At 39.2% G+C, this 10444-nt stretch overlaps 1 long non-coding RNA gene across 1 annotated transcript; it reads right to left on the reverse strand.

The window, feature by feature from the left end:
- Positions 1–7635: 7635 nt before the first annotated feature.
- LOC308700064 lies at positions 7636–10403 on the reverse strand. Its single transcript, XR_014031268.1, has 3 exons — positions 10293–10403; positions 9164–9815; positions 7636–8095 (listed from the first exon to the last, which is right to left on the reverse strand). It is a non-coding gene; the product is annotated as an uncharacterized lncRNA (long non-coding RNA).
- Positions 10404–10444: the final 41 nt, after the last annotated feature.

Below are 10444 nucleotides of genomic sequence, written 5' to 3' on the forward strand. Positions count from 1 at the left end.
ATTTGATGCATCATGTATGACTGACCTCCACAATGCAAAAAATCAGGTATGACTTACAGTGAGGTTTCATTTGGTAAGCTTTGTTAGAGTTGTAGTATGTTATTTCTCAGATTCGTTGCTGAACATTGTTGATATTTGAAATCAACCCAAACAAACTCACCCCTCTCTTCATTGCTCCGCCTCCAAAGCTCACCCTCCAATCCTAACCACCCTGATCTGAGTCGGTCTCGAACCCCAATCGCAAAGTATCCCAGACAGCAACATAGAGTCGGCCCAGATGTGGGCCGGATCTGGGCCGACACTATGTTGCTGTCTGGGATAGGTCTCTGCAGGATAGTAATAGGAGTTACCAGATCAGTGGTCGAGGCCAAATTTAGAAATGCCCACTTTTGTAACGCAGAGACCCCATACTCCCGTACTGGCATGCGAGGCGAGTGCACTAACAAGGACGCTAAACAGTAAACACTGCACTCTCTCAGTCATCTAGCTGGCCTCCGTTATACACACAATGCAAGAGTGAATGTCTATTAATCGTAGCAAAAGCGCAAAAAAAATAATGCTTCATGAAAAATAAAGCGAAGATGATGAGTGAACGACAAGGATGCACAAAAATAAACAAACATACACAAGAGTAAATACAAACAAGAGTTTGTTGTTAGTTGCCAACAGCACAGCAGCTCCAGACAAACAATGACACTCAAAACCAGTTAGTCACGTATGGAGCGGAATCAAAGCAACCTCCTTGTCTGTTTTCAGGCCTTCCCGCTTAGCTCTCTCCAGCGCTGGAAAGCTTTTCAAATATTAATGCGTGTCCTAAAGCTCTTTCCTGATCATAACCCTCCATTTTACAGTGATATTCTAATGAGCTTTTCTCTATTTTAATGTCTCTCAGCCATCTCTCTTTCTACAGTCTTTCTTCAAATCTCCCTACTCGTTCTCTCTCCTCCACCGTCATACGCCCCCTAATGCTGATTGGCTACGTTTGTTGTTGTGTCGGTGGACCAACTTTCAAACAGTGTTTTTCAAATATTGCTTACCCCACCTTTAACTACATTAGTTAACATGAACTAACAATGAACAAGCCTTAAACAGCATTTATTAATCTTAATGTTAACGTTTACTAATACATTTTTAAGATCAAAAGTTATATGTTAAAATTAGTTAAAGTTCACCAAATTTTTTTTACAAAATTGTCAAAAATATGTGAATAAAAGCTTAAATTCAATCCGTTCATCATAAAAAGAGATTGAGTGTCTTCATAAAATTTGGACTAAACCTCTCGATTCATATGGATTAGTTTTACGATCTCTTTATGAACTTTTTGAAGAATCAAAGTAGTAGTTGTGTGGACTGTCAATGGAGGAAAAGAAAGCTCTCATATTTCATTAAAATATCTTAATTTAAGGTTTTTTTTATATTGGCGCAGCAGAAGTATTTTTGTCTCTCTGTTCAGAAAAATATCTAAACATCTTTAAAAAATTAATTTCTCAAGCAAAACTATAAAAGATTTATGATGAAAACAAGAAAAACATTTTGCCAATGAGAGAAGACATTCTCTGAAGATAATTTCTTGTGTAATTTTGCATTTTAAGTAAATTTATTTATTTTTATTGGAGAACAAGACAAAATCCTCATTAAGAAAGTGTTTTTGTCTTCATAAATTCACTACAGGGTTTCTTCAGGTTTTAATTTAAGGCCTTTGTAAAAAACCTTTTGAAGAAATTAATTTTAATGAAAAATTTAATGAAACAATACGTTAATGTTTTCTAAATGTAAATGTCTAGGGAGAAACACAATGAGTTTTATTAGCAAGTTGAAAATACAACTTCCAACTTATCTCCATTACTTTTTAATTCATTTTTCAACATATATAAATAAAAATTAGCCAATTCCCAAGCACTATAACATAGAAATAACGCTTACTGTTCCTTCTGATTCCACTGCAAATGTTTAAAGATTCTTAAATGAAGGTACATTTACCAAGCAAAATAGCATACGGCTTGGTTCAGAAAAATCTACTTAATTAATTAAAATACAAAATAAGCTGTCATACCCCACTGACATGTGTTCTGCTTTTAAAATCATTTTTAATTTTGTTCAGTTTCAAAAATCAAGACATCTTATGTTATTTTGCATCTCAAGTTTATATTTCAATGGGAAAACAAAACAAAACAATAAAAAAAGAGGAAGATAGTCATCTTTTGCGACTTTATGAATTTAAGACTTTCTGTTCCGATTTAAGACTTTGGTGAGGCTTTAATTTGTAGAAGGGTGAATTAAAACCCGCAGAAACCCTGCAGTATAAACCGAATGATCTTCCAAAACTACTAAATGACAAAGTCTTACAATCTCTTGTAAGCAAAACTGTTTTCTTAAAATGTCCTTAACCTTCCTGCAACATTCCTTCCTGCTAAACCTTCCAACTTTGAAGGTCTTGTCACTTGTGCAAAATATCAATACTATGACAGATTTAGAAGTACCCTGAACTCTGTTGATTAGCTTTAGAACTGAGATGCATCCTTTCTCGTCACCTTGTTTCTCTTAGCACAATCTGACACAAGCAGGAAAGGAAAGTCTGTCTGTCTGCCTCCTCCGGCCCAAAGGGAGTTGTAGGCGGATGAAGCCCAGCAGCCGGTCGATGGCTGTGAGCCGCACCCATTACCCTGCAATCAATGCTGCCACAAGATCCGACTGTCACAACCTCAGTCCGGCTCTCTCCTACGCCTCTGAGCTGTCAAATACAATCACCGCCAACAAGTAGTGTGTGTGTGTTGTACTGTTACCAATGCCCTCTGTGACCTAAGATAACTTGTGGAACCAGATCCAGCAGTCCTTGCGAGACAGAATGGCATGAGTGTGTATATGCGTGTGAGCAAGTATATATATAAAACTACAAATGATGCATGAAAGAGAACAAGAGTTTTATTATTTCTGTCTCTCGTTGCTAGTATGCCCAATGTCCTCACGATGGCAGTGTGCACCAATAATGTGATTATTTCCCATAATCAGAGTAAGGGCCTAATCGCAGTAAAATGTTTACACGAGACAAGAAAACCTCTTCACTCATTATTCTGATTATTCACATACCCCATATGCACAGCACAAATTATGAACTCAAATATAGTAGGTGTTCTACTGGCCACTGTTTTAACTTTTTGTTTTTTTTTCGGTGATGCGCCCAAAAATGTCTTCATTGCAATCAATATACTGCATTATATCAAAGACTTTAGACATACAAAGAAAGTGCAACGCACAATATGGCGGAATCAATCCCGCCTTCTAAATAAAAGAGCCAATCGGCATGGTAGAGTCATTGCGTCACTGCAGTTTCTGTTAGAAGCTCTGGTTGCTAAAGAAACAGTCAGGCAGCGTCTGAAATCGTACTCTCTTGAATAGATATTTAATATTTAGATCAAGTAGTTACTTCTTAGCCTCCCTGGAAAGTCTATGCCAGGGTACTGGAGAGGAGAATCTGGCCGATAGTAGAACCTCGGATTCAGGAGGAACAGTGTGGTTTTCGTCCCGGTCGTGGAACACTGGACCAGCTCTATACCCTCTACAGGGTGCTGGAGGGCTCATGGGAGTTTGCCCAACCAATCCACATGTGCTTTGTGGATTTGGAGAAGGCATTCGACTGTGTCCCTCGTGGCATCTTGTGGAGGGTGCTCTGGGAGTATGGGGTTCGGGGCCCTTTGCTAAGGGCTATCCGGTCCCTGTACAACCGGAGCAGGAGCTTGGTTCGCATTGCCAGCAGTAAGTCAGACTTGTTCCCGGTGCATGTTGGACTCCGGCAGGGCTGCCCTTTGTCGCCGGTTCTGTTCATAATTTTTATGGACAGAATTTCTAGGCGCAGCCAGGGGCCGGAGGGGGTCAGGATTGGGGACCACACGATTTCATCTCTGCTCTTTGCGGATGATGTTGTCGTGCTGCCCCCATCAAACCAGGACCTTCAGCATGCACTGGGACAGTTTGCAGCCGAGTGTGAAGCGGCTGGGATGAGAATCTGCACCTCCAAATCCGAGGCCATGGTTCTCAGTCGGAAAAGGGTGGTTTGCCTGCTTCAGGTTGGTGGAGAGCTCCTGCCTCAAGTGGAGGAGTTCAAGTATCTTGGGGTCTTGTTCACGAGTGAGGGAAGGATGGAACGGGAGATTGACAGGCGGATCGGTGCAGCTTCTGCAGTAATGCGGTCCCTGTACCGGTCTGTCGTGATTTACCGGTCAATCTACGTTCCTACTCTCACCTATGGTCATGAGCTGTGGGTCATGACCGAAAGGACAAGATCCCGGATACAAGCGGCCGAAATGAGCTTTCTCCGCAGGGTGGCTGGGCGATCCCTTAGAGATAGGGTGAGAAGCTCGGTCACTCGGGAGGAGCTCAGAGTAGAGCCGCTGCTCCTCCACATCGAGAGGGGTCAGTTGAGGTGGCTCGGGCATCTTTTCCGGATGCCTCCCGGACGCCTTCCCGGGAAGGTGTTCCGGGCATGCCCCACCGGGAGGAGACCCCGGGGAAGACCTAGGACACGCTGGAGAGACTATGTCTCCCGGCTGGCCTGGGAACGCCTCGGTGTCCCCCCGGAAGAGCTGGAGGAAGTGTCTAGGGAGAGGGAAGTCTGGGCATCCCTGCTTAGACTGCTGCCCCCGCGACCCGGTCCCGGATAAGCGGTAGAAGATGGATGGATGGATGGACTTCACAACTGCTAAAAAGTCTGTTCTAGATAGTATGAACGTATGTAGTATGAAACTGCCAAGATTTAAATCCTTGAAGAAATGGGATAACCTTTCACTAGTGAGAATGTGTTGGTTTGTGTTTTATAATTAGATAATCATATATGCATCTAACTACGTTTGCTGACGCTTAGTCAACTTGCTCTCAAATGTTCACAGACCGGCTTTGACTGTTCCAATATGGCGAACAGCTTACGTATAGCCGCTAATGAGGCATCTATATACTTATTAGATGTCTCATTGTTCTGGAATAGCTGCCTGAGAGACATTTCAAAGATGGCCGCCGAGTGAAATGACTTGCCTGAAAGAGACTTTGATTATATTCATGTAGCACAATGTTGTCAACATGAACTAAACATGAGTTTATTAAGCACCCCAAAAATGTAATGCTTTCTTTATCACTATGTTTATGAATCTGCGTATGAAAATGTCAGTGTACATCACAAGCACATGCGCACTTTGGTCTGATTGGAACAGATGCGATTCAAGTGTTTACATGCCTGTTTATTGCGAAATCAACATACGCCATTTTACTGTGATTATGGTTACCACATTTATAAGCCTAATCATGTCAATCAAAGTATTGTCGTGGAACATCAATGGCATACATCACATTGATACGTCACTTCTTTTTTTCTAAACGGCATGCACTGCTACAAGCCAGCTAAATGTAACCACCTTTTTCGCTTCAGCTACATTTTGGATGGAAGCAAAGGCATTGTATCACCTATTCTGATTGGTCAGTTTAGATATTCAGTACTTTTAATGTATAATTTTGGTCACACTTTAGTTTAGTTTAGTTTTACTTTAGTCCAATTTTCCCTATTTACTACGACTTTTGCCTCAAACTCCAAATGACTGCTTATTAGTTAGTAAGGTAGTTGTTAAGTTTAGGTATTAGGATTAAGGGATGTAGAATATGGTCATGCAGAATAAGGCATTAATATGTGCTTTATAAATACTAATAAACAGCAAATATTCTAGTAATATGCATGCTAATAAGCAACAAGTTAATGGCGAGAATTGGACCATAAAAAACTTTTTTTTAAATAGAATTCATTGTGACATTAATTTTGAACACTTTTCGATGAGACTCAGTCAGCTTTATCAGTAAAGGATAATTCCGGTATTTAGCACTTTTGAGTCTCTTTTCTGGTTTGTTTTGGATGAACTAGAGTGGTGGACACAGAAATTTTGACAATGAGTCGTGTCTCGACTTTTTGACTCGTTTAGAATCACCTTTGACCGCTTCAGAGTGGCTGGCTACCGGCATGCACGAACATGTCCTTAAAACAACCCTTGACGTTCGTTTTCAAAACTGTGCAACTCACCGAGTGGTTAGATATGTTCGGAATTATCCTTTAAATACCTAAGAAACTTGAAATGTGAAATGATTTGCTTGATAAGTCTGCTTGTGTTATCTTTAAAATAAAGTCCACTTTGTTCGATATTTGACATTCAGACAATGACATCCCAACAATTTTAAGTGTGGCTTTATCAGGCTTCTATAGCCCATATTCTCAAAGCTCAAAAGAAAGACTGCCAAGAGTTTCATATATTGTGCAAATTTATATCAGTGATGGAATGTGAAGCCTTATAAATAAGCTTGGCAACCACAGGCGATTTTCTCTCACAGTTATGAATAATCTACACCAGGGCTGTGTGTGGCTGTGGAATGATGTGTGTTTGAGGTTGTAAGGTAATAAATTATTTTCATGACATGCTGTAAGTACTGATTCCCACCTTCCTCCCACATGGCAGTGCCAGGTACACCAGAATCCCTCCATCTCCATAGGTTTCCCAGAGCTGGGCTGTCAGCAGGGAATCTCAATAACAAGTACAGTAGACACTCGGCTCAACAGGCAGAGCCAGCAGGGAGATCCACTGCTTCTGGGGTTACTATAAGACGAGGGGAGGGGAAGGGTTTGGTCTTCAAGAAAGGAAAAGTGTAAAGAAGAGATCATAGGATCACATCAAAAATGAGAGAAAAAGTAAAAAGGATAAAAGAAAGACATCAATATTTAATGAATCCAAGGAATTTTTCATTTTATGATAAATCAATAATGCAGACATTGGCTTTAGACACAGAGCTCAGTCAAATGAGAGAGAGAAAGAGTAATAAAATAATCGAGACAGGAGACAAAAGGTTTGAAGGGGCAGTTTGTTGTATATCATATGCATGAATTATTTAAATATATAAAATATGAGAATGGAATTTTAATATTCTGTCCTCTTATTGTTAATAGTCTAAATACACTTCTTGAGATTCTCGCTGCATGGTGTGTGAAAAATGCTAATCAGTGTTTTATATGGTGAGAATTATGTTAAAAATTATGCAAAAATAATATAACCTGGAAAAAACCTATAGAAAAGATCTTGTACTTTCTACAGTAAATTAATTTGAGAAGAATTTAGAAGAAAGCAGTGTTGTGGGTAATGCTTTACAAGTAACACGTGTTATATAATCAGATTACTTTTTTCTAAGTAACTAGTAAAGTAACATGTGGCAAGCAGTGCGGGACCGAGAGCTGTGGGACCGGAGCGAAGTCGGTGGAGCGATTGCTAATGTGAGCGCCACACCGGTCTCGGGTCTCACGGAAGGAGATCCGGAAGGATAAAAGGAGGAGTGACGACAGTGCAAGACGAGAGAGGACCAGGCCTGGATTTTACGCTGTGTTTTGTTATATGTCTACATGCAGCAGTCGTCCATGACGGGCTGCCGCTTTACTTTAGTTTGTGTTTGTTTATTTTATGATTAAAGTTTCATTGAATGTTTGCCGGTTCCCGCTTCCTTCCCTGAGGCTTTAACTTTTCTACATAATGCATACTTTTAAATTTACAACAGAATATCTTACAACAATTTACAACAATATACTTTTTTAAAACAGTAACACACAAGATACTTTGTTTTCACATTTATTGAATGACATATCTTCTTGTTGGGAGAAATAGGGCTGTGTGCGCTGTGTGAACATAATACTTTTAAAATATCAAATACTTCACACAGAAACTGTTTTGGCAAAACCCAATTTCAGCTTCAGATAAAACACAAAACTCATAAAATACTTTCTAGAAAACACCAGCTAGATTAACTGAAATAGAACACTGTAGTTACAAATCATTCCATTAAACAGTATTCCAAGGGGTCAGGGTTTGGCTGGTTATCATGGTCCATCAGTCCTCGCTGGTACATGTTCTTAATAGAGCAAAAAGCATTTTTCTCAGTTGATGGTCCATTTGAAAGTAGAAAGCAGCCAAAAGCAGGCTTTTAAGAGACCGACAAGTAAACTGTTACACAAAATAAGACAAAGGCATAATGGGCATGCAAAGTACCTTTTCATTCTCCACATTTGTCTCAGCAGATCTTCATCCTAAAATGCAAATAAATATGAATCATGGTGTAGGTTGAGAAACATCACACAACATTTTTTTAAAAAAGGGTCTGTTAAGATAATGACACTATAAGAAACTATGAGAAAGTGAAGGTGATAAGATGGTAAGTCAAAGTCAGTTATCAGAAACTCAAATATTAAACTGGGTGTCTCAAAAAAAAAAAAGTAGACAAATTGCATGCTGTAAAGACCAATAAGTAGAATCATTAAATGGAAAGCAGGTCAAATTAAATGCTTTTTTCTACAAAAAAGCACTTCAACCAATAAAGATAATGGAGTGCGGGTTTAGCCATAAATATGTAGAGAATAAAAACACAAAAACAGAGTCGTTCCCATAAGACTCGGGTGTCTCAGCAAAGGTGTTAGAATTAGAAAAAGTGTGAAGAATTAGGCTTATTTCGTTAGAGCAATGTGTAAAATCAACTAATTACGTAGCTATGTATTAATGCCACGCTGTCTGTCAGGTGTTTTTTATACGATTATATTTTATTAATCGTATCCATCTCATGGCCACAACATGAGATGGATACGTGTTTCCACAAGTTTCCACAAGTTCAGTTGTGCCCACAACATGAGATGGATACGTGTTTCCACAAGTTTCCACAAGTTCAGTTGTGGCCACAACAAAATGTGGCCACCCTTCCAGGACACATTTCTTGCATCATTATCAGCCAAGATTTTATGCTTTCAATAAATAATCATCTTTCGATAAATTTACTGTACTTGGAACAATAAACTTTGTACTGAACTTGGAATATTTCTTAAATTTGAAGTTGCTTGTGTGGGTTATTTAGTTAATTCTACTACTGACTCATACTGGTGATATATAACACCAGCCTCTACTCTTCACACACAAGCAAGCTGGGTAACTTCTGTGTTTTACTTCCTCACCTCCCAGGTTTTCCACAATGTCACATTATTAAATTATATCACAAGCATTTTGTTTTGGGTTGAGGGTTGCATTTTGTGAGGGTTCATTTAAATAATACTCTTTGACTCCTATTGTGTAAAAGGGGTGTAGTGGTGTATTAACTGCCATATACTGACCTTGTGTCACTTCACTGTAAGACTTTCCAAAGAAACAGCTGTGATATTCCAAACATTCCATTGGTCTTGTTTTTGTGCTGTGATGTTGCAATTACATAATGTTTTCTCCAGGGGGCGACGAGTCATTTATAATGGATATATAATCCGAGCTATGTACCTTCAAGCCTTTTGAGGAATTCCCATGAAAAACAAGAGATCAGGATACAAGTTCCCCGGAAGGAAAACAATGGAGACAAAAGTCGATAAGGCAAGAATCCCCACCCTTTTAAATGTAATCCTAACAGGCAGAAGAACTTTCCAGGTGCATTTCTCTCACCCTATATCTCAATCTGTCTCTTAATTCCACTTTTGTTGTCACTGCAATGCATGTTAAACTGCTATTCGCTAATTAATGAAAGGTTGTAAATGACAATGTTATTTACTACTGCACTAGCCCAACACTAAACAAGCACACACTTGCCTGTAAACTGCTTTGCATTTAGAAAATCCAATATGGACCTTTGCCAAAATTCATGTGCTTGTATGCTATGATAATGTGTTATGTAATCCATCTGAGCATGTAAAGTATCCCCAGAGAACAGGTCAGAGTTCAAGGGGAACGTGAATGGACTCTTTTCCTCTCTCAGAAGTCTGTGTTTCCACAACCATTACCCTGTAAAGGAAAAAGGAGGGAAGATGACATAATGGAGGCATGTATAACAATGCAGAAAGGAGGAAATGGGAGCAATTAAGACGTTGTCTTTGTGTGTATAAGAGGCAAACACCCAATAAAGTTTTCCCACCATCTTTAAGAATTCTTTCATGATGACAGTGATTTTATTATTCACTATATTTCCCTGCATAGTGAAATGTAAATGCAAAGTTTTCCAGTTCTGAATATGTGAAGTTTCGCCATGCTGTTGCTACAACTGCAGACAGGAAAAATGACTCCACTCAAACGGCTTGAGAACTGTTTGTGTGACATTTTTTCCAGAATAAACTTAGAATGACTTCAACTGTAAGAAAAGGCTCTTACAAAATAAATACAAGCAAACATATACATACATTATTGTGTACCTCTATGCACACATAGAAAACTTCTCCAAAACATGGTTTAGCAAATCTTTACTCAATGGGGAAAAACACACACCTTTGTTCTATCTTCCTTTCTCTATCTTTTACTCTCCCTCTTTATTTCTCTGGCACAGATGAGCTCATTCTGCAAACATGACTCTTAATATACTATTGCTCTCTTCAATATAAACAGAACTAGAGAGCCAGAGAGAGAGAGAGTTAGGGGGA

Source organism: Scardinius erythrophthalmus (assembly GCF_964197995.2).
Source record: "Scardinius erythrophthalmus genome assembly, chromosome: 12".
Taxonomy (NCBI): Eukaryota; Metazoa; Chordata; class Actinopteri; order Cypriniformes; family Leuciscidae; genus Scardinius; species Scardinius erythrophthalmus.